The sequence below is a fragment of the Psammomys obesus genome, unplaced genomic scaffold, assembly GCF_907164565.1.
Source record: "Psammomys obesus unplaced genomic scaffold, mPsaObe1.curated_primary_1811, whole genome shotgun sequence".
Lineage (NCBI taxonomy): Eukaryota > Metazoa > Chordata > Mammalia > Rodentia > Muridae > Psammomys > Psammomys obesus.
In genome coordinates this window covers 20,881,242-20,908,776 of record NW_026596079.1, presented here as the reverse complement: position 1 = coordinate 20,908,776, position 27,535 = coordinate 20,881,242, and the positions used below count along the sequence as shown (strand labels likewise).

The 27,535-nt window shown below is 38.3% G+C and overlaps 1 pseudogene; it reads right to left on the bottom strand.

The window, feature by feature from the left end:
• Positions 1-7,531: 7,531 nt before the first annotated feature.
• The window catches only part of LOC129690834 (eukaryotic translation initiation factor 1-like), a 29,400-nt pseudogene continuing 9,396 nt past the window's right edge, over positions 7,532-27,535 (bottom strand).

Sequence of the window (27,535 nt, the reverse complement as noted above, 5' to 3'; positions counted from 1 at the left end):
GCTCATCTCTCCTCCTGGTTCCAAGACCTCTCCTGCTTATCTTTTTCTCCTCCTCCCACTCACTTCTTTCTCCTTTCCTCCGGACCACGATGTCCCACCCTATTCTCTCCATTGCTCAGCATTGTGGCTGATTGTTTTTACTGACAATACAGAGAACAAATGGTGGCATGTTTACACAAACTTGAGACAGGTGATGCTTAGAATAAACATCACAATGCATTGTCCAGATTGAAACCAGATCGTGGGGTAGAAAAATCAGCATTTGAATGAACATGGGTAAATCGTATACATTCCACAAGAACATTATACTAACATTATTTATTATTATTATTATTATTATTATTATTATTATTATTACTTTAAGTATTTTGCCACACTAACAAGAAAAGTAGTTGATAGACCTACTACCTCCAGCCAACTCTCATCTCCTAAAATTTCTATAATCTCCCAAAACAGGACCACAAGCTGCGGGCCAAGCTTGTCATACAGGATCCTATGAGTAATATTCCAGATCCAAAGTACAATATATACTCGTTTCTCTATTAAAAAGAGGCTAGAATATCCCACAGAATGATTAGAGCTATCAATGAGATTTCGTGTATTGGAACTTCGATTTTCAGCAAATATCCACTTCTTTACTATTTTTGTTCTTTGGGAGTACAGCCAGGGAGAAAAAAAAAATATAGTTTAGGCTTTCAAGCTTACAGTTTGATCCCTGATTTAGTTGTATTTAGCTAACAAGCACTAGTTTGTTAAGTGTGGCTTTGCTCTGAAAAAAAATGTAACAACTGGAGGGTAGAAGAGACAGATGCACACTTTAGCCTAAGCTTTGGCATGTGAAGCTCTTGCTTCGTGTAGGAGGATGTAGGAGTGGCCACTCTGGTTCACATTAACACAGATAATCAAATGGCTAATCCATGAAAGGTAGTTTTTTCCCCTCTCACAAGCAGTTAGGCAGCTGGTTCTAATGACTTTGAGTCAATCCTTTGAACAGCACTCTGTTCTTAGAGTTGGCTATGTACAGCTAAAGTTGGAAAATATGTTTGAGAAGTGTGTCTGTGGAAGTAATACTTGAAAACAGCTGGTCTAGGTGAAGTATCTCTATTTACATATGTACACTCAGTTTATGTGAATACGTGGATACTCATATAACCCCAAGCATACCATTTAATTCCATAATTCAAGATTAGTCGCTAAGGAACCGGCCACGGCAAGCCAGTGACTTTCAGGTTTGGAGGCCTAATACAAACACAAGAACCTTTTCAAACGATCAATGCCAAATGTCCACGCAGATTACTTAATTCAAGAGTCTTGGATTGGGACTCCACGTTTCAAATTATATTCAAGTTAAAAACTGTGTTCTAGGATAGATATTTCTTTATGGCACGTCTTTGATATTTATTGGTATTTTAAAAAGAAACGAGAGTCATAATTTTTCAGCATCATGTAAGGTCACTTCTGCTTTTCACTATGATGGAATAAGTGTGATTGGATTTTGTTTTGCATTCCCCAGTGCTGCTGCTGGGTTGCTGCCATTACAGAACACCACACCTGAAGTGCCTTTCTTTGGTCCTTCTGGAAAGTCCAGGCACTGTTGGCTTCTGGGCAGGGATGGATGTAACCTAAGCTTCTCAGGTTCTGTTTTTCTCAGGAATGGCTCTCAGTCTTACCAATCTCGCTGGGCCTGGGGGGCAGAAGAGGAGGGTAGGATGGGGGAGGGAAAGAGAGGAAAAGAGTATTCCATAGGGTGGTGCAGTTAGCTCTTTTTAATGAGATTTCCAGTGCCAGATGACAGTGGAAACTCAGGCTGTTCCAAAGCCAGTGATAATACTACAGTGTTACAGCCCTTCAATGAAGCTACCCTGACAATGGCAGAGGATGTGGGCAGATGCCCGTGCCTTGTCAGTTTATAGCCAGAATACAGGTCTGACCGACCCTTCCTTGGTCAGCAGCTCATCTTTTCTTCAGTGTTGACTGAGGCAGCTAAGCCTTAGGGGTCAGCAGTGAATTCTTCAGGGAAGAGGTGATCCCTTTCTTCCCCAGAATAAATGACAAGTTTCAGTTGGTCATGGTGAAATAAATGATGACAGCCCCCTTTATTTCGTGCGAAAGCAGGACTTATAAAACTTGGGTAGTTGGAGGAGTTTGATTTGATGGAGCTAGAGGTATCAGGAATACTTAATTTGCATGTGGCAGCACAGTATTTCAATTACATGCAGTAGCATAGTCCTATCACAAGAAGGGGAACATACTACTTAACTATCCTATGAGTGGGGAAAGAACTCCAGATACAGTTAAAGGCCATCTGCTAAAAGCTAAGGTCTCATTAGCATAGGGTAGGGTGTTTCCAGGAATCCACAGGTGCTTGCTGAACAGGTTCTACCAGGAGAAAGGGAGTTGAACCTGCCCTAAGGACTACCTGACATTTCTCAGGTAGTGGATGTGGGGATTCAGGCTCCCCAGATCAGGCAGAGAAGAGGGAGCCCGGCTGACATGCCAGACTTGGACATTAACAGCAGGGTTTCCTGACAACGGAACTTTAAGCAGACAATTAGAAAATTCTGTGAGACATATGAGATGATAGTCTCTGGACACTAAACAGCAGGCACTGCAGGAATCTGATCTCCAAACCTAGTCAAATGAAGTTCATGTCTTCTGGAGGCACTTTCTAAAGGGCAGTGCAGGGAGATGAGGTCTGAACCAGGGCACAGAAGGGGACAGACTGGAACTTTAAGTGTGAGGCATTTTTAGTTTGAGAAGTAGAGTATTAGGAAGCACATGGAGATAAAAGTCTAAAAGTCACATAAAGACCCCTTTTGAATATTAAATCTGGGCCAACAAGATCCAAAGAAAAATAATCAGAAGAGTACCCAGAGTACAGACAGGGGAAGAAGATGTGTGAGTTCTGGTCAACCAGGGTGAGAGTTCTTATTGAAGCACTGAGGTATTCAATGTAGACACTAGATAGTCAGACTCCACAAGGAAAACAAACTATCTCTGGATTCAAGGACATGCTCAACCTGCCCTAACAAAGCTTGTAAAAACAACTTTGAAAAGCTCAGTTTTATTTACAAGTGACTTCAGCATTTGTCACAATCTCATACAAAGAACAAACACAAAAAAGGAACAAACAGACAGATGGAAGACCTGTGGTGGGATAGAAATTTCAGCCTATCCAAAGTGACACACTTGTCACTCGAAACACATTCTCAGTTGGCAGACAAGGATCTTGAAACAGATTATGAACACCTTGAAGATTTAAAAAAAGATCAAAGCCTAATGAGAGGAGTGAAAGACTTAAAAGTTGAATAATATGTGAAAGATACACTGTCACTGAAGGAGACTGACAGCTGATTAACATAAGAGTGGAAAATGAACATTAAACCATTGCAGTAGAAATAATGCAACTCAAGTGAGAAAAGATTGAACATGAACTTAGAGCTCCAGGGACAACAAGGCATTAACTCGTGTGTAATTTGAGGGTTTTGGTAAGTAGAGAGAGAACGAAAGAAATAATTTTGCAACTTTGTTGAAGGCTACAAATCCACATATCCAAGATGTTAAGCAGAAACCAAGCAACATGGACACAAAGAAAACCTTACCTGGTCATGCAATAAAACCAATGATAAACAAGAAATCTTAAAAGTGAAATCCTTAAAAAGAGCCAAGGAAAACCCCACAAACAAATAAAACCACCACCACCAACAACAACAAAAACTCAAGGGGCTGGAGAAATGGCACATAAGAACACTTACTGCTTTTGCAGATGAGCTGACTCTGCTTCTCACACCTGCTTGGTGGTTCACAGCAATCTGTAACTCCAATTATAGCGTATCAGTTGCCTTCTTTTGATTTCCACAGGAGCAAGGCATATGTAGTGTGCATATATACAACACACATACAAAACACTCACACACATAAAAAGTAGATCTAAAAAATTAAAAAAAAAAACCAAAATCAAAACGAAACCATATTGAATACAGACAAGCATCTGCAGACTTCTAACTGAAGACAATGGAAACACAAAGGCAACTGAATGCCATATTCTAAGAGCTAAATGAGAAAAGATCAACTCTCCTAGACTATATTCAGTGATAATAGCTATGGGTTATGATGACATTACAAAGTCATATTTTTCCTACTTTAAATTTTTCCCAAAGACAATGTACCTAGCCAACTGTACCTCTGTACCTCAGTATACCATTATCACTGTCCCATGCTTGGCATACTTCCACCTCTGAGAGTTTTCATTTCTCATATTTAAAGTGTTATTACATTTGGCAAGTACTTTTTATAATCCTTTTTCAGGCAGGAAATTCTCAATGCTTTCCATATTTCAATGTGCTTAATCTCAACCACAATGCTGAAAATAAGGATTTTTTTCATCCTTTATTTTTACTGATGAAGAAACTGACACAACAGGAAGAAGCCGAAGTAGGTCTTTATTTAGACAATCTAACTCCAGATAACTTCCTTTGCCTTTAATTTTTTTTCTTTTTTAAAAACTGCATATGTGTGTGTGTGTGTGTGTGTGTGTGTGTGTTTGTGTGTGTGCTACATGTGTGTAGGTACTCTTGAAACTCAGAATGAGCCATCAGATCTCCTAGACCGTTAACAATGATAGTTTGTGAGCTGCTTAATATGGGTTTTGGGAATTGAACTCTGATCCTCTTCAAAAACAGCAGGAGCTCTTAATCCCTGAGCTATCTGTCTGCCCTGCCCCAGAGCCCGCTTTCACATTGCTTAGAATAGCAAGATTGAAATCTCAAGATTTTAGACACTGTGTTGGGAGAGACCAGCCCAGCATCCGGCCCATAACAGATATTCAGAAAAGAATAGCTTTCGTATTTCCTGTTGATAATGGTGTTTTTCACTTGAAAATCTGAAATCATAGGGAGAACTTCTGACTCTCCAAATGCACACAGCTACTTAGAAGCAGACAGGACTTAGCATTTAAACTACTAACTCCCAGCATGACATATCTGTCCTGCTTGCCCTTAGGGAAAAAAAAAATGAGGAAGAGAAAGCAAGAAAACTACAGGAAAAGAAAAAAAAATGTAATATTTTGATCAAATGAGAGCATGCTTTTTCCCTTGAATGGCCTAAACGCTCATTTCAACCTGGAACTTCTAGGATCTTCCAAAGAACTCTGATAAGGAATGTATCCTAAAAACACCTCTGTCCCCAATCCAAGCCCTGTATCACGGAAAACAAATGGCATTTAGTATTCTAAGACTATGGCTAGATCACAGTTTTCTTCTTAACTTTTATTCATATGTTTCCATAAATATTTAAGACATGGCATAATTTATACAAAGTGTAAAGATTTTAAACTTGTAATTCAGTGAAATTTTATAAAGATGTGTATGTTGCCAGGCTTCGGAAAACTGCACAAATAGACTATTTTCCATTATTTCTGGTGATTTTTTTTGCAGCTCTTCAAAACAAAACTGTCCAGTCAAGATCATGTGATTTGTTTTTCCTATGAACTCAGGTTCATTTTACCTATTTGAACTTAACTTGAATGGAGTTTGAGATCTGACATTTTAAAGCAACATAAAAAATCTATCTATATTGTTGTAGATATTAGTTGCCTTTTTTTTCTTTTTTTTTTTTTTTTGATTAATTAAACCTCATGCATGTTGGTCAAGAACTGTACCACTGAGTTATATCCCCAGCCAGGTGTCTTTTTAAAATTAATAAGTAACATTCTATATGGGTGACTATGTGACAGTAATTTTTCCATGTTTTACTTTTGTTGTTAATTTTATGAGTTTCTAGTTAATTATGAATAAAGCATATATAGAACTGAATTATATTTTATTTAATACGTATAAAACTTTATGTCTGTTAGATTTATACTAATTCTTAGATTAACTGGGTTATTATGTATGTGTATGTATAACATGTATTTATTATTACACATTAAGGTGAATAGATAATGCAAAGTGTTGCATTAAGGGAGTCTTGCCAGGTTTTAGTCCATCCCAGTGTGTGAGGATTTTTATTGCTGTATATACTCAGCAGCACTTGGTTTGGTTACCATGGCTTCTGAATAATCTGTGTTTTGCAAATAGCCTCATTACCATAGCATGTGTCAAATTACATGTAACTCATTAATTAGGAGAAAATAAATTCTTAAAAAGTTTCCACTGATGATGAATTCTCAAGAGATGTAGGCATCTTCATCTTTAAAGCATCAGTATTATTAAAATACAATTCTCACAATAAAACTCACCAATGTTAAGCAGAACATTTACCAAGTTTTAATAATTATGCATAATTATATAATCTCTATGGTGATTGCACTATGAGACATTCTTACCTCTCTCAAAGCTCTCTTGTGTCTTTTTAAAGTGCTCCCCACAATCTCCTTCTTGACAATTACTGATCTATTTTGTGCTATCATATGCTTTTCCAAAACAACATTGCTTGAGAGAAGTAAAAACATTTCTTTCATTTAACAAAATTATATTGTTGTTTAATCATACTATTGTTTTAAATCAGTGGGTTTTTTTTTGTTTTTTTGTTTTTGTTTTTGTTTTTTTTTTGCTTTTTAATTGGTGAGTTGTCTTTCACTTAATCATTCAGATGGTGATCAGAATTTAATTCTTCCCAACTTGTTCCTATGGGTAAACATGCTTTTTGTGTACAAAGGTAAACTAATGGCTTCATATATCTTGTATAAAGACGCAGAAAGATGATATGTAGACATATGGTTAGTGTATGCACGTGGCTAGAGTATGTGTAACGTCTTCAGAAACAGCCACTGTCTCCATTTATACTAGTGAAAAACAGCTGGGACTACCCTAGATGTACCCTAAATGTACTGCTGTTAATGCTCTTAACTATAGTTATTCTAATGTGTATGGTATGGGAATGAATGGTGTTAATTTTTATTTATGTAATGATGAAAAGTCCACATAATCTAACACCTGTGTTTTTCTATTTACCTGTATCTATACACACATACATATCAGATTATTTACCCTTCATTCCTGTGTTATAAGAAATAGCTGTGGTGTCTGGGATGTAGCTAGGGTATTAGCATGCTTCCCTAGCATGCACAGGCTCTGGGAGCTATCTCTAGAGTTATGTAAAACAGGCTGAGGTAGCACATAGTTATAATCCCAGCCCTGGGAAAGTAGAGGCAAGAGTATGAAAACTTCAATGTCATCCTCAACTACAACATCTACTCTTAGGCAAGCCTGGGGTGCATGAGATCTTGTTTGAGAACAGCAACAACAAAGACTTGACTATGCATTTTAGATGTGGGCAGCACATTCTGAAGACTTAATCTGCCTCCTGTTTTGTTGGTGGTGGTGGGTTTATTTGTTTGTTATGTTTTGGTCTCTTTTCATTTCATTGCTTGAAAGAATTTCGTCCAAGTTAAAAAAGAACTCCCAAATGGCTACATTATACCACTTTCAAGGTTTTTAAGGGACAGAAGAAAAATTCTACTTGCTGAAAAAAAAAAAAAACAAAAAACAAAAAAACAAAAAACAAAAAACAAACAATCCTCACTTAAGCTTCAGAGAACCACAAGCACTAACAACCCATGAGCCTTCAACTGGCCTTCCTTAGGCAGTCCAGTCTCTCTCAGCAACTGGCATATATTCTTGCAAGGATCATTGTAGCTGACTGACTCACTTCTCCATATTCTGGAAACTCAATTACAGCAGGGTCACAGGCAAATTTCTTCTGAAAAGCCTTGACTAGATTCTCTTTTCTTTCATTTTTCATTGTTTTCTGGTTTTGTTCTTGTTTTGTTTTAACTAAAGTGATCAGTGATCCCTTGGACATGTTTCTCTGTTGAATTTGAATATGAGTAGAGTCCTCAGTACCAGCAGGAAGCAGCTCATTTCCCTTACTTGCATCAGCAGGAGGAGCCTGCAGAAGGGAAGGGCTTGAGGTAGAGAACTCAAGAGGTGCGGGCAGTGAGAGGGACACCTGCTTTTGCAAAATCTAAAGTTTCCTTTAAAAGTAGAGGTTAAATTTCAAGAAAGTCAAATTAGACATTGTTTTTCTATTCTGTGTTTTGTATCATATTTAGTAGCGCTCTTTAATCTTGGCTGAATCCAGAGTCACTATTTTTTTTCTTGAAATTTATATAAGCTCTTATATTTACAGATGTGGTCTGAGTTTTGGGCATACCATGTAGTACATACCATGTAGTAAGGGCCAAGGGTTAACTGTTTTTGTTTTATTCTGCACCTGGATGTTCAGTTGTTAAGCTATTGCTTCTTGAGTATATCTTTCAGTATGGAACTACAAGAATAATTGTCAAGACTCACACGCATTCTTTTCCTGTCTGTATGTGTGTGAACTCTAACGTAGTCCCTTGGTCTCATTGTCTCTATACCAATACCACACTGCTTCAAATACTCCAGCATGGGGGTAAGTTAATATACATTTTTCTTCACTCATCTTCTTTACAAGCAATATGGGTGATGCTAGTTTCTTGGTGAGTTCATACACGGTTTAGAATAAGCATGCCAGTTCTCTTGTAGATTGCTGTTGGCATTAGAGATGAGATCACACTCAATTTACAGAATCCCAAAGGGAGAGCTGACATCTAAACTTTCATTAGCCATTCAGTGTCTGATATCTCTCTCCATTTATTTAGATATTTTAAGCTTCTCTTAGCACTCTTTTGTCATTTTTAACTCACACATCTTGAATATTTCTATTATATTTATTTATTACTAGTTATTTTATATTTTACACTTTTAAAAGTGGCTTATCTACAAATTTTAAGTTTTGGCAAGATAAAGCATAAATAAATGATTTTTTATCTTGATTTTGTTACCGACAACTTTGCTAAACTCATTCATTCCTTTTTATATTTTCTTTTATTTTATATACTGTACATGAAAAATGTTATATTCTGGCAATAAATGTAATTTTACTTCTTTGTAAATTTTACTGGTGTTTTGTTTGAGCTAATACTGTCAGTCAATGTTAAATAGATTTAGAAAGAGGGCCTTTTGCTCATGTACTAGTCTTAAGGGTACAGCTATTGATCTTCACCACGAAAGATGACATTAAATGCAGATTTTTCTTTCTTTCTTTCTTTTTCTAGATTTTTTGTTTTTGTTTTTTGAGATGGGGATTTTTTTTTATTTTAATTTTTACTTTTTTCACAATTTATTCATTATATAACCCAATTGAAGCTCCCTCCCTCAACTACCAGTCCCACCCTACCTCCCTCTTTCCCCCATCCCTTTCCTCTAGCCCACTGAAAGGGGGAGTTCTCTTCCTCTGCCACCTGCCCATAGCTTATCAAGTCTCATCAGGACTACCTGGATCCCCTTCCTCTGTGGCCTGGCAAGGGCACATTGCCAGGGACAAGTGATCAAAGAACAGGCAATCGAGTTATTGACAGAGGCAGTCCCTGGTCCCCTTACTTGGGAACCCACATGGAGATTGAGCTCCAATCAGCTACATCTGAGCAGGGGGTCTAGGTCCTTTCCATGCATAGTCCTTACTACTCAGCTATTAAAAACAAGGAAATCATGAAATTTGCAGGCAAATGGATGGAATTAGAAAAGATCATCCCGAGTGGGGTAACCCAGAAACAGAAAAATAGGCATGGTATACACTCACTTATAGGCAGATATTAGCCATATAATATAGGATAGCCATACTAAAATCTATGGACCTAAATAAGCTATACACTAAGGAGGACTCTAGGGAGGATGCTTAAATCTCATTCAGAATAGCAAACAGGATAGACAGCAGAAGTGGCGGAAGAGAGGAAACAGGATGGGAACCTACTAGAGGATCCTCTGAAAGGCTCCACCCAACAGGGCATTGAAGCAGATGCTGAGACTCATAGCCAAACCTTGGGCAGAGTTGCATGGAGTCTTGTGAAAGAAAAGGGGGCGGGGATAGAAGGAGATGGGGGAACAGGAGCCCCACAAGGAGACCAACAAAGCTAAAACAGCCTGAGCGCAGGGGGTCCTGCAGAGACCGAATTTTTATGTGTCGCTCTAGCTGTCCTAAAACTTGTTCTATCGACCATGTTAGCCTCAAACACAGAGATCTGCTCTCCTCTACCTCCTGAGTGTGCACCATCACGCTCGTATTTCTGTAGATTTAAAACACCCCCCCCCAACCTCCCTCCGCCCCCGCCACACACATACACATGATTTCTTCAAGTCTATTTGATTCCCAGACATTCTGCCCTTTAGGACGCTGGCAAGGCTGGCATGTTGGCAGGCCTGAAGTCCTTGCTAAACCTTCTTGATTTCTTATAATCTTATCCACACTTCTATAAATAGTATCTCCACTTAAATATTTCAGTGTGTCCGTCTTCTGATACAATCAATGAGCTTAAATATCTAGGTCTTAGTTAAGAGTTAAGACATGTTAACACACACAGAATTATCTACCCCTTTTCATTAAAAAAACAAAAGATTTCAAAGGCAATCTGATCTTGAGGTCAGGTCGACTCTCCTAAATGCCACTTGATAACTTTGCCTTTATACTTAAGCATATATTTAGTTTTCAAAGGTTGTCTGAAAGTTGGTCCCCCTTTCCAACCTTCACACCATTAAAACAACGAAAACTCAAGGAGCTGAACTATTCAGCCTTTCTTGCCTCTGTTTTCACCTGTAGTAAGCAATAGAAAGCAATGTTGGGGAGGAGGGTTTTGAGAGATTTGAGGTGTCTATGATATAGAGAACTTGGAGTGTGATTTTTTTTTGCTATGTACATTACTTTAATTCAAAAAACTTGAGGGTTTTTTGTCTAGTTTTCTTTGACTTTCATTTAGTTATATCCTTTGGCTTCAATAAGAGCATGTTTGCCCTTCAAATTTTAAGGTATGCCTTCACCTGCCTGTGATTTCTCTACTTGGAATTAATGAAGGTGTTAATTTCATAGTACATATTAAGGTGAGCTTCCACTGTATTTGAGGAAAATTTGTTTGAGCACTTTGATTGAAAGAGAAGAGTAATTATTACAGACTATTCTTCTTATTTGATTATATAAACCTGCCCTTGGGGTTACTATCTGCTGTTGATTCTGTGTTCTCCCTGCTTTAGTACAAAGCTATGTTTATTTGTTTTTTTATAATTTCAGTAATATTTTACCTCTCACATTAAGGTTGCAAACATGTTCATATTTGAGTTTTGTTTTCATTTTAGCTCATGACTTTTAATTTATAAACTGACATCACGGTCTAGAAAACACTCTGAAAGTATGAAGCTTCAGAATCCTTTCATATCTACAAAGGTAAGGTAAAACATAAATATTTTCACAGTTTTTGTATGTCAAGGAATACATATATTTAGTACATTAAAGAGATAAAAATATATATGTAAAGTATTTGTTTTTAAAATACTCATAATTTTTCCTAAAATGTATACCCAGATATAATTTTATAACAATTTGTAAATGTAGTCATGCTGTGCCTACTGCTTTTCTGGATTAAGCTTTGTGTACTGGTATACTTTTCTGTCTACTTTCTCTTCATGTTCTTTTTTTCACATATGCATACAATGCCTTTTGATCAAACCCACCTACCATTTCTCTCCCTCCAATCCCTCTAACCCCTTCCCTATTCCAATGACACTTTTACCTACTAACTTAATGTGAATTCTCTCTGTCTGTATGTGTGAGAGAGAGAGAGAGAGAGAGAGAGAGAGAGAGAGAGAGAGTAAGAGACAGTGCTTTAAATCCACTCCATACACTTAGTGCTGCCTGTATGTACATGGGGGTAGAACTGTTTACTGAATCATGGCTAGCTTTTTAAGACCCACATCCCTAAATAAAACATGCTCCTCCTCCTCCAGCATCCACTGGTTGCCAATAGCTTCTGAGACAGGGAACAGGGGGAGACTTCCTGAGCCCCTTCCCATCCAGGCTGTGATTTGGTCAGGCTTAATTTTGTGCTGGTCTTATGCATGTGGCCCCAGCTGCTGTGAGTTTCATGTGTGCAACTGCTCTGTCATGTCCAGCAAATGCTATTTTACTATAGACATCTGCTACCTCTGCCTCCTAGAATCTTTCTGTCTTCTCTTCCACAGTGATCCCTGAGTCTTTTTCAGAGGGAGTGTGTGACACAGATGTCCCTTTTAGGGATGAACACTCCACAGTCTTCTATTCTCTGCAGTATCTTATTCTTTAATTGTGTGTCTTTTTATGTTCTTTGAAACACCCCGCTCTTCTGTCAGTATAAATTATGAATGTGAGATGACAAAAAGATGAAAAAAACCCTAATCTTATTCTTTATAAATTAGGGGGTGAAATTATTTGCTGAGAGTGACACAATGGTAGTTTGGGGTTCAAGAGTGCATGTGAATGTAGTTCACAAAACTCGATAAAGAGAAGAGATGGACATCTCTCCTAAGCTATCATTCTCAGAACTACATAGCATTCCACTTCATGAGTGCAACTGATTATACCAACAATGCTTTGCTCTTGGCATACCAGATTGAGTTGGCTGAGCCATTATTGGGTTTTGCCATGGTTAGTAATGACAGTGTGTATCAAGTGGCTGTTATACCACTTGAAGAATTCTGTTATAAGTAAGGAATAATTACTAAGTAAACAAGCTTCTTGTTTAATAGAGTGAATGACATTACTGGCTCCAAAATAAGGAAGGATGTGATAAATTTCAAGGCAAATAATGGAAGTACCAGAAGTGTTCTTACCACTCAAAAGCCGAAACTCAGGAGGCAAGAGTTGGTAAGGAGGAAATCAGATTTATTTAATAAGCACTCCCTGAGAAAATGGGGGACAGGGCTATTCTCTCCTTTCAAAAACATCTCAAGGAACTCAGGTGCATAAAATGGCTTTTAGCAGGAAGAGGGAGTTTGGGCAGGGCAATGGGTAGAAGGCTAGCTGCTGTTAACAAAGCAAAAGCATAAGAATAGTGAGGAATATGAGAGTCATCTGGTTCTGGGGGCCTTCTAGAGGTTCACAGAATAGAGACCATTTGAGGAAAACAAGAAAGAATGTGCATAGTTGAAAGGAGAGATTTTCCAGAAGCTCATTCTATGGAGAGGCCAGCCATTTTGTTTGACAATGCAAAATAACTCAGGCTGTTTTTTTTTTTTTTTTTTTTTTCATAAGTGTTATATGAAATGGAAAGATGGGATGAGGCTGGGAAGAGAATGTTGTTACAATATAAAAGAAAAGAAGTCATACCTTTATTTTTTTAAGCCATCAAGAAACATTTATGAAGACATGCTGCGTAGTCAATGATATAACATGGCAAGACATGTCAGCAATCATTAAGTATCAGCCTTTAGCTTTGACTCATTATACTGACACAATGACTCCTTAGTGAATGAATAGAACTGAGAGGTGAAGTAGGAATGGCATGGTAATTCCAAAGATGAAAGTGTTGGCTACAGTAGCTAAGAAATATTGCCCGCCACACAAATTGTTACTGTCTTTAAGGTTAGAACTTGACATACCAAGTTGTGGTAATCTATCTAAAACCATGTATGTTTGTTACTAAGACAAAATATCTATGTCAGTCATTTTTAAATTACAGAGAGCTGTTTGCTCATAGCTCTGAGAGCTGGATGGCAGAGAGTGTGGTTCAAGAATTTTCTAGCAAAGCCTCCTTGCTGCATTATGGATGGCATCACACAGCAGCATAAAACAAACAGGAATAATTGAGGCTCTCTTCTTCTAATAAATTCATTCTAATGAATGCCATTATGGGGCCCCACCTCATAGTTTCACCCAATCCTAATTAGTTTTCAAAGGTCCCGCTTCCAAATTTCATCAATGTAACAGATTTGTAGGTTATGTTTTTTCTTCTCTTCAAAGTGCAAGCTGGCGATCGCTTTCCTTATTTTCGGAGATTTCATAACCTTGGTATACTTATTATTTCTGATAGGGGAATATGGATGATAACTGTTCTTGAGAAGTTGGTATCAGGAACCTTGATAATGGAGTTCAAAGATCTTTTCATGAGTAATGATAAAGGGCTAACGATAAAGGTATGATTAAGTATGATTAAGCTGTGACTCAGTGAAAAATTTCACTGCCATGTATGCCTGAATTTAGGTAAGACACAGTGTGCCTTGAAATGGCTCTCCTTCTGACTTATTCCTAACATTTCCAATGACTTTCAAAAGCATTTCACTGAAATTTGGTGGTTAAATAAAATATCTGAACTTAAGACTAAAACCCTGGCTTGAGGTTTGAAGAATTACCTTGGAATTACTTAGGAGATAAAATCTTTTCTTTTCTTTCTTTTTTAAAAATTATTTTTATTTTTATTAATTACAGTTTATTCACTTTGTATCCCCCTGTACCTCCCTTCCTTCCCCCTCCCAATCTCACCCTCCCTCTTCTCCATTTGTGTCCCTCTCCCAGTCCACTGATAAGGGAGGTCCTCCTCCGCTTCCCTCTGATCCTAGTCTATCAGGTCTCATCAGGAGTGGCTGTATTGTCTTCTTCTGTAGACTGGTAAGGCTGCTCCTCCTTCAGGGAGAGGTGATCAAAGAGCAGCCCAATCAGTTCCTGTCAGAGACAGTCCCTGTCCCCATTGCTATGGAACCCACTTAGACACTGAACTGCCATAGGTTACCTCTGTGCAAGGGTTCCAGGCCATCTCCATGACTGGTCCTTGGCTGTAGTATCAGTCTCAGAAAAGACCCCTGTGCCCAGACTTTTTGGATCTGTTGCTCTCCTTGTGGAGCTCCTGTCCTTTCTAGGTCTTACTATCTCCTTCTTCTTTTATATGATTCCCTGCACTCTGCCCAAAGTTTGGTTATGAGTCTCAGCATCTGCCTCGATACCCTGCAGGGTAGAGCCTTTCAGAGATCCTCTGTGGTAGGCTCCTGTCCTGTTCCCTATTTTCTCCCTCCTCCGATGTCTATCCTCTTTACATTTTTGAATGGGGATTGAGCATCTTAGCCAGAGTTCTCCTTTCTGATTAGCTTCCTTAAGTGTACAGATTTTAGTATGTCTATCCTATATTATATGTCTAATATCCACTTATGAGTGAGTATATGCCCTGTGTGTCTTTCTGCTTCTGGGATACTTGAATCAGGAAGATTTTTTTCTAGATGCCGCTATTTGCCTACAAATTTCATGATTTCCTTGTTTGTTTGTTTTTTTATCACTGAGTAATATTCCATTGTGTAGATGTACCACAATTTCCATATGCCAGAACCATATAATGGAAAAAAGACAGCATCTTCAACAAATTGTGCTGGTCTAACTGGATGGCTACATGTAGAAAAATGCAAATAGATTCATACTTATCACCCTGCACAAATCTAAAGTCCAAGTGGATCAAAGACCTCAATATAAAACCAGAAATACTAAACCTGTTAGAAGAAAAAGTGGGAAAGAGCCTTGAACTCATTGGCACAGGAGACAACTTCCTGAACAGAACACTAACAGCACAGGCTCTAAGAGCAACAATCAATAAATGGGATCTCATGAAACTTTAAAGCTTCTGTAAAGCAAAGGACACTTTTCAGAACAAAATGACTGCCTACAGATTAGGAAAGAATCTTCACCAACCCTATATCTGACAGAGGGCTAACATCCAGTATATGTAAAGAACTCAAGAAGTTAAATAGCAACAATCAAGTAATCTAATTAAAAAATGGAGTACAGAACTAAACAGAGAATTCTCAATAGAGGAATATCAAATGGCAGAGAAACACTTAAAGAAATGTTCAATGTCCTTAGTCATCAGGGAGATGCAAATTAAAACAACCCTGAGATTTCACCTTATACCCATCAGAATGGCTAAGCTCAAAAAACTCAAGTTACAACACATGCTGGAGAGGTTGCAGAGAAAGGGAAACCCTCCTCCACTCCTGGTGGGAATGTAAACTTACGCAACCACTTTGGAAATCAATCTGGTGCTTCCTCAAGATCCAGCTATACTAACTACTCCTAGGCATATATCCAAAAAAATGCTCAAGTATACAACAAGGACATCTGCTCAACCATGTTTGTAGCAGCTTTATTTGTAATTGCCAGAAGCTGGAAACAGCCTAGATGCCCCTCAGTTGAGGAAAGGAGATAAAATCTTTCCTAGGATTCAGTCCATGGAGTTTCTGGGAGAATGGGTGTTCACTTTGCAATATGTATTTGCAATGAGGTATTTGCAGTTCTGTTTACTGTGTATTTGGAGACTTCACTATTTCTTAGTGAACAGATATTTCGGTGTTACTTTCTTTTCTGTTAAATCAGTTAGTAGAATGAAGTCTAAGATACCTCTCTTGCTTGGCACCAACAGTCTGACAAAAACAAACAAACAAACAAACAAAAAAAACCCCATCTTCCCTTACTCTAAACAAAAGAGAGAGCAAACTAATGATGGTGAGAGAGGAGCTTGCCAGTGAGCAATTTGGAGAACTGAAAATTATGTCACACTTTGGTAAAACTCTAACTACTCTGGCCTTTAAAATCTCACATCACCTTGGGCCTTCCGGCTCCTCTGTTATGGCTAAATAAATATGTGCCCGTAGTTAGACCAAATCAGCTTCCAAAAAGGACATATTTTGTACCTCTTACCCTAGCTCCCCAATCAGAGAAGAGTAGAGCTCACCCCACTTGACATTTGTTCCTATGGAAACCCAACAGGGGACACAAAGGAAAGTCGAAAATCATGTCTCTTTCAGGGGGCAACATCCATTAGGCCTGAATATGTGTCTGTGGGTTCCTCCTCATGATGATTTTAAAGTAATAAACCTAACCTTTCCCCAGGTTTTGATTTGTGCTTTTACAAAGTAATAAGAGAAAACATTTCTTAGGAAAATGTTGCCTGTAGTCTATTCTTTGGAAAAGGTGCGTCCTGGGTGATGAGGCATTCTCATATAGCTGTCATCTTTGAGCTGACATCGACTGAAGACATTAGCTTGACATTGCAAAGAGTTCTAGAGGCTGATTAGGGCTTGCCTGATTTGTTCTTTCCAAAAATTTCCTCTGGGTCAGCTACTAGAGCTGTCTTGTGTTGGAATAGAGTAATGCTGTGTAGTGGGTGTCACATATGGCAAAGAATGTAAAGCAAGAAGGTGATTAATCCAGTTACCTTGAAGGTCTATTGTTTCCCATGCTGAGAGGGGATTTTATACATACATATGTACAAATTCATCACACACACACCAACTACATACATACATATATAACACATACAGCATATCCCCCACAAACAACATAACATTGTACGCAGTATCTTTTGATATCTGTAGTTTTGAAAGTAGTTTAGTTTTCCAATTCATGTGTGTGCATTTGCACACACGTCTGGGTGGACATATTTCATATGAAGTTTATAAGAATTGGGTTGTAACGTTATGAAAATTTGTCTACTTGTTAAAATTGTGAGCCAGCATATTTCACCATACTGATACTAAAGTTTATTTTCAAGTCTTTTAGGTGGTAAATATTTAATCATTAGTTTTTTATTTGTTCTACTTTTTAGTTAAAATAGGCCATCATTAGTTCATTTAGCCACATTTTCTCATTTGGTATTTAATGACACTATTTTTTTCCTACATAATAGTATAGTTAATATTTTAGAATAATTTTAATATACATTTTTAGAATTGTAAATTTGATTATTTGATTAAAAGGCAGGTGATACTTAATCTAGACTGCCAAACTGACCCCCCAAAACATCACTGTGAGTACACATACTTAATTTTTTTATTAAATTTTTATTTTTTATGTTAATTATAGTTTATATTAATTACAGTATCTCAGCTATAGCCCCCTCCCTCATTCCCTCCCATTCTCACCCACTTTCCCTCATCTCCTCCATGCCCCTCTCCAAGTCCATTGATAGGAGAGGTCCTCCTCCTCTTCCATCTGACCCTAGTCTCATCAGGACTGGCTGCACTGTCCTCCTCTGTGGCCTGTCCCTTTCCCTCACTAACTTGCTAGTTTAGACACTTTCATTCTTAATCCTTGCCAACCCCAAGGTGTGTGGAGTGAGCAACAGATAATACCTTATTTTAATTTGTGATTTCCAACACCAGTTTTAAGGCTCTTGGTATTTTATTTTGAGAAAAGAAAAATAAAACCAGAACTTATTTCTCTTAAAATAAGGAAAGTTATGATGACATCTGGTACCCATGACATATTTGGAAACAATTTGAAATCAAGGGACTTGATTAGAACACTATTGCAGTTGTTTGTGGTATTTAGGGAAACTTTTTCTTTCACATGGAGTCCTGCTGTGTATAATTGCATACAGTCACAGTGGGAGAGAGACATTCTACAGAGGCAACTTTTGAAGCCAAGTTTGAAACGTGTCCCTCATGATCCCTATCACTTTGCTTTCATGTTGTAATTGTTTTATAATAATCTACACACGGCTTGAATGTGGTGTTGATAGAAGTCACCATTTCCCTCCCGGGTATCACAGAACTGAGTCTGGGGAAATATGAGAAAAAGGTTTATTGAGTTGTCACAGTTTAACAATCTGATAAGTTCTCCTTTCATTTGACTATTGACGTCTTTCTTCCATTAAAAACAAAACCACAAAACCACAAAACAAGACAGAAAAAATAAAACAAAACAAAACCAGCTTCGACTGTAGAAGAAACACAGTTGAGAAAGAGGGGCATAGAAGGCTTCTGCAAAAAACCTTTATCCTTCACTCTCTACCCCTGAAACACAACAGCCTAGACACAAAGCCATCAAAGAGAACTCCTGAAAATTGTGATAAGTTGTGATAAGGCTGCTGAAGTGCAGCTCTCCACAACTGATGACATCTTGCTGGGGTGTAGGCGGGTAGGGGTAAGGACCCGGTTTTTTTTAAGGGACTGGCCATCTGGAGTTTGACCATGCTCCAGTGAGTACATGGGCTACGCAATGTGAACATTTTTTCCTTTTTCTTCTTTTCTTTTGTGTGTGTGTCTGTGTGTGTGTGTGTGTGTGTGTGTGTGTGTGTGATCAGAAGATTGTGTATGGGGTATGGATCAGGGAGGACTGGGAAGTGAGTGTGCTTGGGGTTCATGATGTGAAATTTCCACATAATTGATAAAAATAAATTAAAAAAAACACCTTTGGGCATAAAGACCATACAAAATCTAGACAGCAGAATGCGACACAGCAAATATTAACAACAATAATAACCCACTACATTGTTGGAAGGAGGTATGTTTTAACAGTGTTTAGTGCTCCCTGAGATACTTTTCTCCAGTTGTTCTCTTCTGTGGACTTTGATTTTGTGACCTGACCAATAAAAGAGATATGTTAAGAAATGTTTATAGATCTATTCTCAGCACACTGTTTTAATTAATCAGTTAAGTGTGTGCGTGTGTAATGGGGACGTGGGTGCTACAGTATACACATGGCCATCATGGGACAACTTCTGTGGACAAACTTTCATTCCAAGTGGATTCTGGGCATCTCACACAGGCTGGCCAGCCGGCACTTCAATGCCTTTGCCATCTCCATCTCTCTGATTCCAAACCCAGTGTTTAATTCTATCTATGTTTTCTTTATGAGGGAATGCAATCTTAGATAACTCAGCAGGTGTAAACAAAATAACGTCAAGGGTAACATTTCCACTACATATCTGTGACTGACAAGATACTGCGCGAAGTGCTCATACCATAGACTACCGACTGTTCTGAAAGTTTACTTTAGAAGAGAGAGTAAGGCAAAGGTCCTGAATATGCATGTTGACTCTTTGGTATTTTAGAGACACGACACATATTTAATATATTAGGTTTCTAAGGTTTTGAATGTGACTTGAATAGTATCTGAGTATTAAAGTACACTCTAGTTTTACACATTTAATTTTTTTTTTTCCTAATCAGAGAGTTGTAGGGGCTGTGATCGTGAGTATTTTCTTCAGCTTTCCAGTTTCTGCAGGGAATATTTCCTCACTCCTTGAGATTCTTTTATGCCTGCCAATCATAGTGCCTTTTCCTTTATCTGCCCTCCTCACTCAAATTCACCCAAAAAAGGCAAAAGAAGTGAGTTATACTACTTAATTGTGGGATTTTTCTACTTTAGCTTTAGAGAAGCTTTTGGTTTTTGCTCTTGAGTTGAAAATTTAGGACTACCGGATGACAGTGAAGCTTGGTGGAGGAGCACAAACTCAGCGAAAGGCATATAGACAGTGCAAGGTCTTTGGCTCAGGGGAAGGTGATAGGTTCAGTGTTAGCATGCACCTAGATTCAATCCACAGCAGAAAATAAAGCAATGAAATCTTACAGAGCGGGCTTCACCAAAGGCCATTGTTTCAAAAATGTAGCAATAGCAAGTACACAATAAAAAGGAATAAATTATATGTATATTATTTTATTTTTAATTGCTCTATTACTCAGTTTATACTCAGATTGTATCTATTTCTATACTTGTATCTCTATCATCCATCTATCTATCTATCTATCTATCTATCTATCTATCTATCTATCTATCTATCTATCATCTATCTATCTATCCATATATACACACACACACGTGCACACATACACATTTGAGACAGTTTCAAGTCCAGGTTGACCTCCAACTCACTATGTTGTTGAAGATGACCTTGAACTTCTTCTGCCTTTCTTGCTACCATCTTTTTGGTGCTAGAATTTCAAGCCTGTGCAAACACACCCATTTTATGGGATTCTGGGATGGTACCCAGGACTAATACCCAGGTACTAGTCAAGCATTCGACCAACTGAGTTATGTTCCAGCACACACACACACACACACACACACACACACATATATTTAGTATTAACATATTTTTAAATTTTTATTTATTTATTATTAATTACAGTTCAATCACTTTGTATCCCAGCAGTAGCCCCCTCCCTCATCTCCTCCCAATCCCACCCTCCCTCTCTCTTCTCCACCATGTCCCTCCCTCAGTCCACTGATAGGGGAGGTCTTCCTCCCCTTGCAATAGTCCTATTTAGCCTCAATATGTGCTCCTGGGAAAATATGAGGTGAACTCAAGCAAAGACTCCAAGTAGCAGAGGCCATTGAGACTGAAGAAGACCCCTTCTAACTAGACTAGTCCTCTAGTAGAGGGAGGGAAACACCAACTCACCCACAAAAACTTTGCCTCAGAGTTAGCCTTGCCTACAAGAAGTGCAGGAATAAAGATAGAGCAGATAGAGCAGAGAATGAGGGAATGCCCAAACAATGCCTGGTCCAACCAAAGACCCACCCTGTGGGAGAGTGCCAACCCCTGACACTATGAACAATACTCTGCTAAGCTTGCAGACAAAAACCTGTCAGAATAGTCCTCTGAGAGGCTCTACCCAGGAGCACCTCAAAACAGATGATGAGACTCACAGCCAAACATTGGGTGATTTGTAGGGAGTCTTGTGGAAAAGTAGAAGGAAAGAAAAAAGGACCTGGAGGTGACAGCAACTCCACAAGAAGACCAACAGAGCCAACTCACCAGGGTCCAGAGGTGCTTGCTGAGACTGAAGCACCAACCAACGACCATGCACGAACTGGACCTAGGCCCCCTACAATGATGTAACAGATAGGCAGCTTAGGCTTCAAGTGGATCTTCTATTATGAGAAGTAGGGACTGTGTTGGACATGTACTCACTAGTCAGCTTTTTAAATCTCTTTTCCCTGGTGAGACTGCCTTTACAGGCCACAGGAGAAGAGGACATGCTCAGTCCTGAAGTAAGTTGATGAGCTGGGGTGGATGGGAAAAGGAGCTCCCTTTTTCTGAGGAAAAGGGGAGGGGAAAGAGGATGGGGAGTGAGAGGAAGACTGAGGGAAAAGGGATGGGGCAAAGTGAATAAAAAGATTAAAAATTTTTTTAAAGTTAAGGAAAGAATATTAAGTGAAAATACTATTCATGGTTACTATATTCAAATGGGGGACCCAGGATTGATGGGGCTTTTAGAAAATGTGTCAGATATGTTCTTAATGAACTCAAAATTCTAGATAGTATTACATAACCATAAAGAATTAAAACAACATGGAAATAAGACATGTTTTCTTGGGGAAAGTCACTTTACTCTGGGACCTAGTGTCCTGTTCTTTAACAAGAGGCTTGGGCTATACCATTCCCCGGGTCCTTGAGATCTCAAATCCATCTTTCTCCTTCCCTTCCCTCCTTCCCTGGCTCTGCATTTTCTTCAACTAGGATGTATAATTTTGACATTTCATGTTATAAAGGATATAAATGAGCTGGAGAATTTACAAGGCAAGATGTAATAATTACTTTTTCATAGCAATGACCAGCATCCCTGCAAACACAACTTAAAAAAAAAAGACTTGATTTGTCTTACATTTTCAGCAATGTCAGTCCATATTTTGTAACTCTGTTGATTCTGAGTTTGTGGCAGGCAGGACATCATGACAGCAGAAGTGCATAGTGAAGGAATCTATTCACTCTGTGTTGCCCATGAGCTAGAAAGAATGGTAGTCACTAAGGGCAAGATATGAGCTGCAGAAGTCCACCTCTGGGTTCTTACTTCTCCAGCTAGCCTCTACCTCCTAAGATACAGCCTTCCAAAATAACATTATTAGTTGGAAACCAAGGGTTCAATACAGGCACCTGTGGGGACATTTCATATTTTAAATGTAAAAGGTCATCATATGACCAAAGGATTGTTCAAACTGAAAGAACATTTATGGTGGCCAAATCAACAAGGCTGTTAATGCATTGTTGTTTACCAAACTCCCTTGTGGTTCTGGACACGTGCTTAGATTATATTACTGACTATGCCTATAATGAGGTATGGCCCACTTCTTCATTAGATAGGAGAATAAGTCACAAAAACCACCTGGAGACTTAGTAATTAATGTTCCCTCTCAGTCTTCCACAGTCATTTATTCCCTTGTATACTTATGTAATACAGAAGGTTCAGATGGTCTTCAAATGCCACCAGGACAGATAAAAAGAACATGTGTCCATGTATGAGTCAATAAATGGAATGCAGAAATTTATTCGGCACAGCAAACCACTTTCCAGAGACTGTATGGGTTGGCCCAAAGGGAGAGGACGCAGTAACACAAAGGATTCTGATTGTAGATTTTAGCATTGTCTTTAGAAATATTTATGGAGTGGGTAGCATATTCATTGAATAAGATGATACTTTTCCTTCCCAAACTACAGTGAAATGGTTTTCCCCTTTTAGCTTATTTCTTTCCATGGTTCTCTAGTGATGGTCAAAACCATGATGTAAATGATATCATGATAAAATAAAGGACTTTAAGACTCTAGACCCTTCACTAGTGTACACATGGAAAAATATCCACTGCCTTTGTTTTGAATGTAGTGGGAACAATCTATCTGCAACTTAAAGGAGGGTTAAGCACCACTGGGCATTTTGAACATCAGGAGACATTGATCCCAAGACATTGCTGTAGTTTAGTGGCTTCATATTTATCTCCTTCCTTAAACCCCTCAATTGCACAATGGATCCCATGACTTACAGTTAAAACATTCAGTTATCCAAAGATTAACACATTTTCTTAAAAAAATTAAGGGATAGGTATGTACCCACATACATGCACACACACAAGGTTTTACAATAGCTTGTCAGGCTACACAGAGAGGAACATGGTGTGGGCTATCTTCACCATGCCTTGTCCCCATCACACTCCTACCATCTATCTCCTCCCCAATAAGGAAACTGTTTGGGTTCATTTTATTTCCTTTTATAAATTTGTTTATTTCTCTTTCACTTACTTATTTACTTAATCAATGTTATTCTTCACTAAAATACTTCATGTAATTATGTCAGGGACCAACAGGAACTTCTGCGGAATGGACAATGGCCCTATCTCATTGTTGTTTCCTCATTTGATTTAATTCTTAGGATGTGTTTTTTTAAAAAAAAGTCAAGACAACACAGTAGAATAAAGGTTTGGAGGAATAGTAACTGTTTTTTTTCCCACTTTGTTCATATGCTGTTTTGTTTGGCTATGTAGTTCTGGCTCTCCAGGCACTATATAGCCCAGGCTGATTATAAACTCAGGGTAAAATTTCCTGATTCAGCCTGTATTTAGGATTATAGCTATGAACCCTGTTATGTGTACATTGAAGCCTTCAAAACTCCAGTTAGTGCCTTTTCTTTATTTGTTTTCTTTTTTGCTATGTTTTGATGCTTGTGGTACCTCCATTAATCTTCCTGAAGAGAGCTTCCACAGTCTATAAGTTGCTTCTAAAAACTTCACTGGCTATTTTTTTTTCTTCCCTCTACAGCAATGGGCTGGATGTTCTCTTGAATGGCAAGGATTATTTATGACAGAGGTCCTTCAATGTCATTGTCCACAGAAAGAAGAATAACTCCAAGGGCATGCTCTACTCTGGATGCCAGACACAACTCCCATTAGCAGTAACAAGCCCTACGTGTACGACTGTTCCTTTTCCTGGACCACTGCTCCATTGCTGCATAGAAAAGAGCCTCTGCCATTCATCACATCACCATCTACTCTTGCTTACTTACTCTTTTCTTTAAATATCTTTCCAAATAAGAAAGTGGAAACATTCTATTGTTTATCTCTGACTAATGGATTCTCTTTAATAATAGCTATGAGGTCTTCCAAACTGATAAACAGTTTGCAGTCTCTGGATGAAGGACAATGCTAAGCAAGGTGGTTTCACAGGAAAGTCAAATCGACCATTAAGCAGAATGAACTGCATTATTCTGAGGTTCAGGAACTCTGACTCCTTTGGATCCAACACAGTACTTAGCAACCTGTTAGGCAAGCAATAAAGATAACCATGATAAAGATAATCCATAACCATAGCCTATACATGCTTTGCCCTTCGTATTTAGGCATGTTCAGAAAAGCCTTTAAATCTATTGCCCTGGTGTACCCGGTGGTTATTATTCTAAGTGTGGGGAAATCTTTCACTGTGAGTTTCAGAAAAATACCACATAATTATTTCCTCAGCTTTCTCTGCAACTAAAACTGTGGGCATTATAAACTAAAGCCCCATTGTTCATTGTTACTGAAAATCTGAGAGCTACACAACATAATTTATATAGACTACCGTAGAACAGTGGAGGTGATTTTACCCATCAGGAAAAATGAGCAATGTTGGGAGATGTTTTGTTTGTCCTATCGGGAGGAGGGATTGACATAGGATGAACAGAGGCAAGATACACTGTCCAATGCCCTCCAATGCTCAGGTTAGCTCCCACCACAAAAGATTAGCTCACTAAAAACATCAGCTTTGGAGAGACTGAGACATTCTATGCTGGACATAGTTTCTCTGGCTCATAAGAAAAATGAGAAAAGAGAAAGTTTCTCATTAAGCAACTTTCTAAAACATTGTCGTTTAATCCCATTTTGTAAGAAAAAGGCTTGGATTAGTTGAACTGAAATACTTCTGAGTAAACACTAATTGATTTGAAAATAAAGATTTGTGTCAGGTTAGAATCTTATAGTCCTTTAAAAATATTTCTTTTTTAATATTATAATTATATTATTTCTTGCTTCCCTTTCTTCCCTCCCAAACCTCCTGTGTACCTCTTCTTGTTCTCTCTCAAAATTATGGCCTCTTTTTTCATTCATTGTGGGCACACACATGCGCGCACACACTCAAACACAGACACATAAGTCTAGGTTCTACACATGAGAGAAAATGTGTAATATATGTCTTTCTGAGTCTAGGTTATTATGCTCAACATGATCACCAGTTCCATTCATTTCCATACAAATGTCCTGATGTCAGTTTTCTGTATGGCTGAACGAGATTTCCTTTGTGCATGAGCATCATATTTTCTTTTTCTGTTCAGCTGTTGATAGATGTCTCGGCTAGACTCTTAGGTTTCACCACAGAGAAGCAGGCATATGCCTGTTTACTGCGGCATCATCCGAAGTAGCTGATGGTGTTTCTATTCGTTCTGTCTTTGACTCTAGTGGGTTTCTTATCAAAGTTCACTTCAAATGTACCCCTGTAATCATCCTTAAAATAACAACTTACCTGTAGGCTTCTGCTAGAACTATTAGGGAACAGCACTCAAATATTGTTAAAGCCACTTCAACATTTCTGAGGTCTTAGTCAAACTAAAGGAATGTGCAAGAAAAAAAAAAAAAGCTGCCTGTTAGAATCTAATCAGACCCTGGGGGATGGGCAGGATCTTTCCCTAAGGAAAAAAAAAAAAAAAACAAAAAAACATACTCTGTTGTTTGAAATTTCCCCCACAAGAACATAGCTTTCAGTGCTTAATTAGTCCTGCTCCTGCCAAAATAGAGAGCTTTCTCAAGTGGAAAGGAGAAAAAGCCTTCCTTGTTAGCACCCACCTATGTCTGCAGAGCACTGTTGTGATCCACATGCCCAGGCATAGCTGAGTCTATTGAAATTCTGAAGGTGAATAATGTATGATAGAATGCTGCGCCCCAGAATTTGTTTTATTATCTAAATTTTGCAAACTTTAATATGCCTCCCAAGAAGTCTATTTTTTAAATTAAGTATCACAAGGAAATGAACGAGAAACAAAAAAATACAAAGAGAAAAAAAAATCATCTTTCCAAATTATTCCAAAGCTGTAGTATGTGAATTTGAACTAATAAGTGAGTCTATTTCAGTATAAATTAAGTTTAGAGAAAAAAAAATCTGTTTCTCCTTGTCCAACTGAATATGAGTTTATATTAGTGTGGAATAGCAACAAAGTATTAGCTACTGAGAACACCTATATTAACTACTGTGAACTTGTATAAAAAGCCAATAAATAAACAATGAAACAATGAAGCAGAATTATAAACTTGGTTGTATACATTGTAGGAATCATGTATCATGCTTAGACCTGGGGAGCCAAGATATCACTCAAAACCTCATTCTTTTTTTAATATCATTTTTATGTATTACAATTTATTAACTTTGTATCCCAGCTGTAGTCCCCCACCTTTGTCCCCGCCCAATCCTGCCCTCCTTTTCTCCCCCATCTCCTCTCATGCCCCTTCCCCAGTCCACTGATAGGGGAGGACCTCCTCCCCTTCCATCTGATCCTAGCTTACCAGGTCTCATCAGGATTGTCTTTTATAGTCATCTTCTGCAGCCTGGTAAGGCTGTCCCCGTTTCGGGAGGAGGTGATCAAAGAGCTGAGACTTATAGCCAAACTTTGGGCAGGGTGCAGGGAATCTTATGAAAGAAGGGGGAGATAGAAAGACATGGAAGGGTATGGAGCTCCACAAGGAGAACAGCAGAACCAAAAAATCTGGGCCCGGGGGTCTTTTCTGAGACTAATACTCCAAGCAAGGACCATTCATGGAGATAACCTAGAACCCCTGCTCAGATGTAGACCATGGCAGCTCAGTCTCCAAATGGAATTCCCTAATAAGGGGAACAGGGGCTGTCTCTTACATGAACTCAAAAGCTCATCTTAAACAAATGTTTTCTGTGGTCTGAATGTTTGTACGCCATGAAAATTCTTATGTTGATGTCTTAATCCTCATTTGATGTCAAGGAGTGAGTATTAATTATGTAAATAAATGCTATTCACTGTAACATTTTTGCAGATGCATATATTTCTTTGATTGTGATCATTCTTCAATACTGTTATTCATTTCCCAACACTTCTTTCTCCTTTCCATTTTAATAGGCTTCCTCATATTTTCTTTCTTTCTTTCTTTCTTTCTTTCTTTCTTTCTTTCTTTCTTTCTTTCTTTC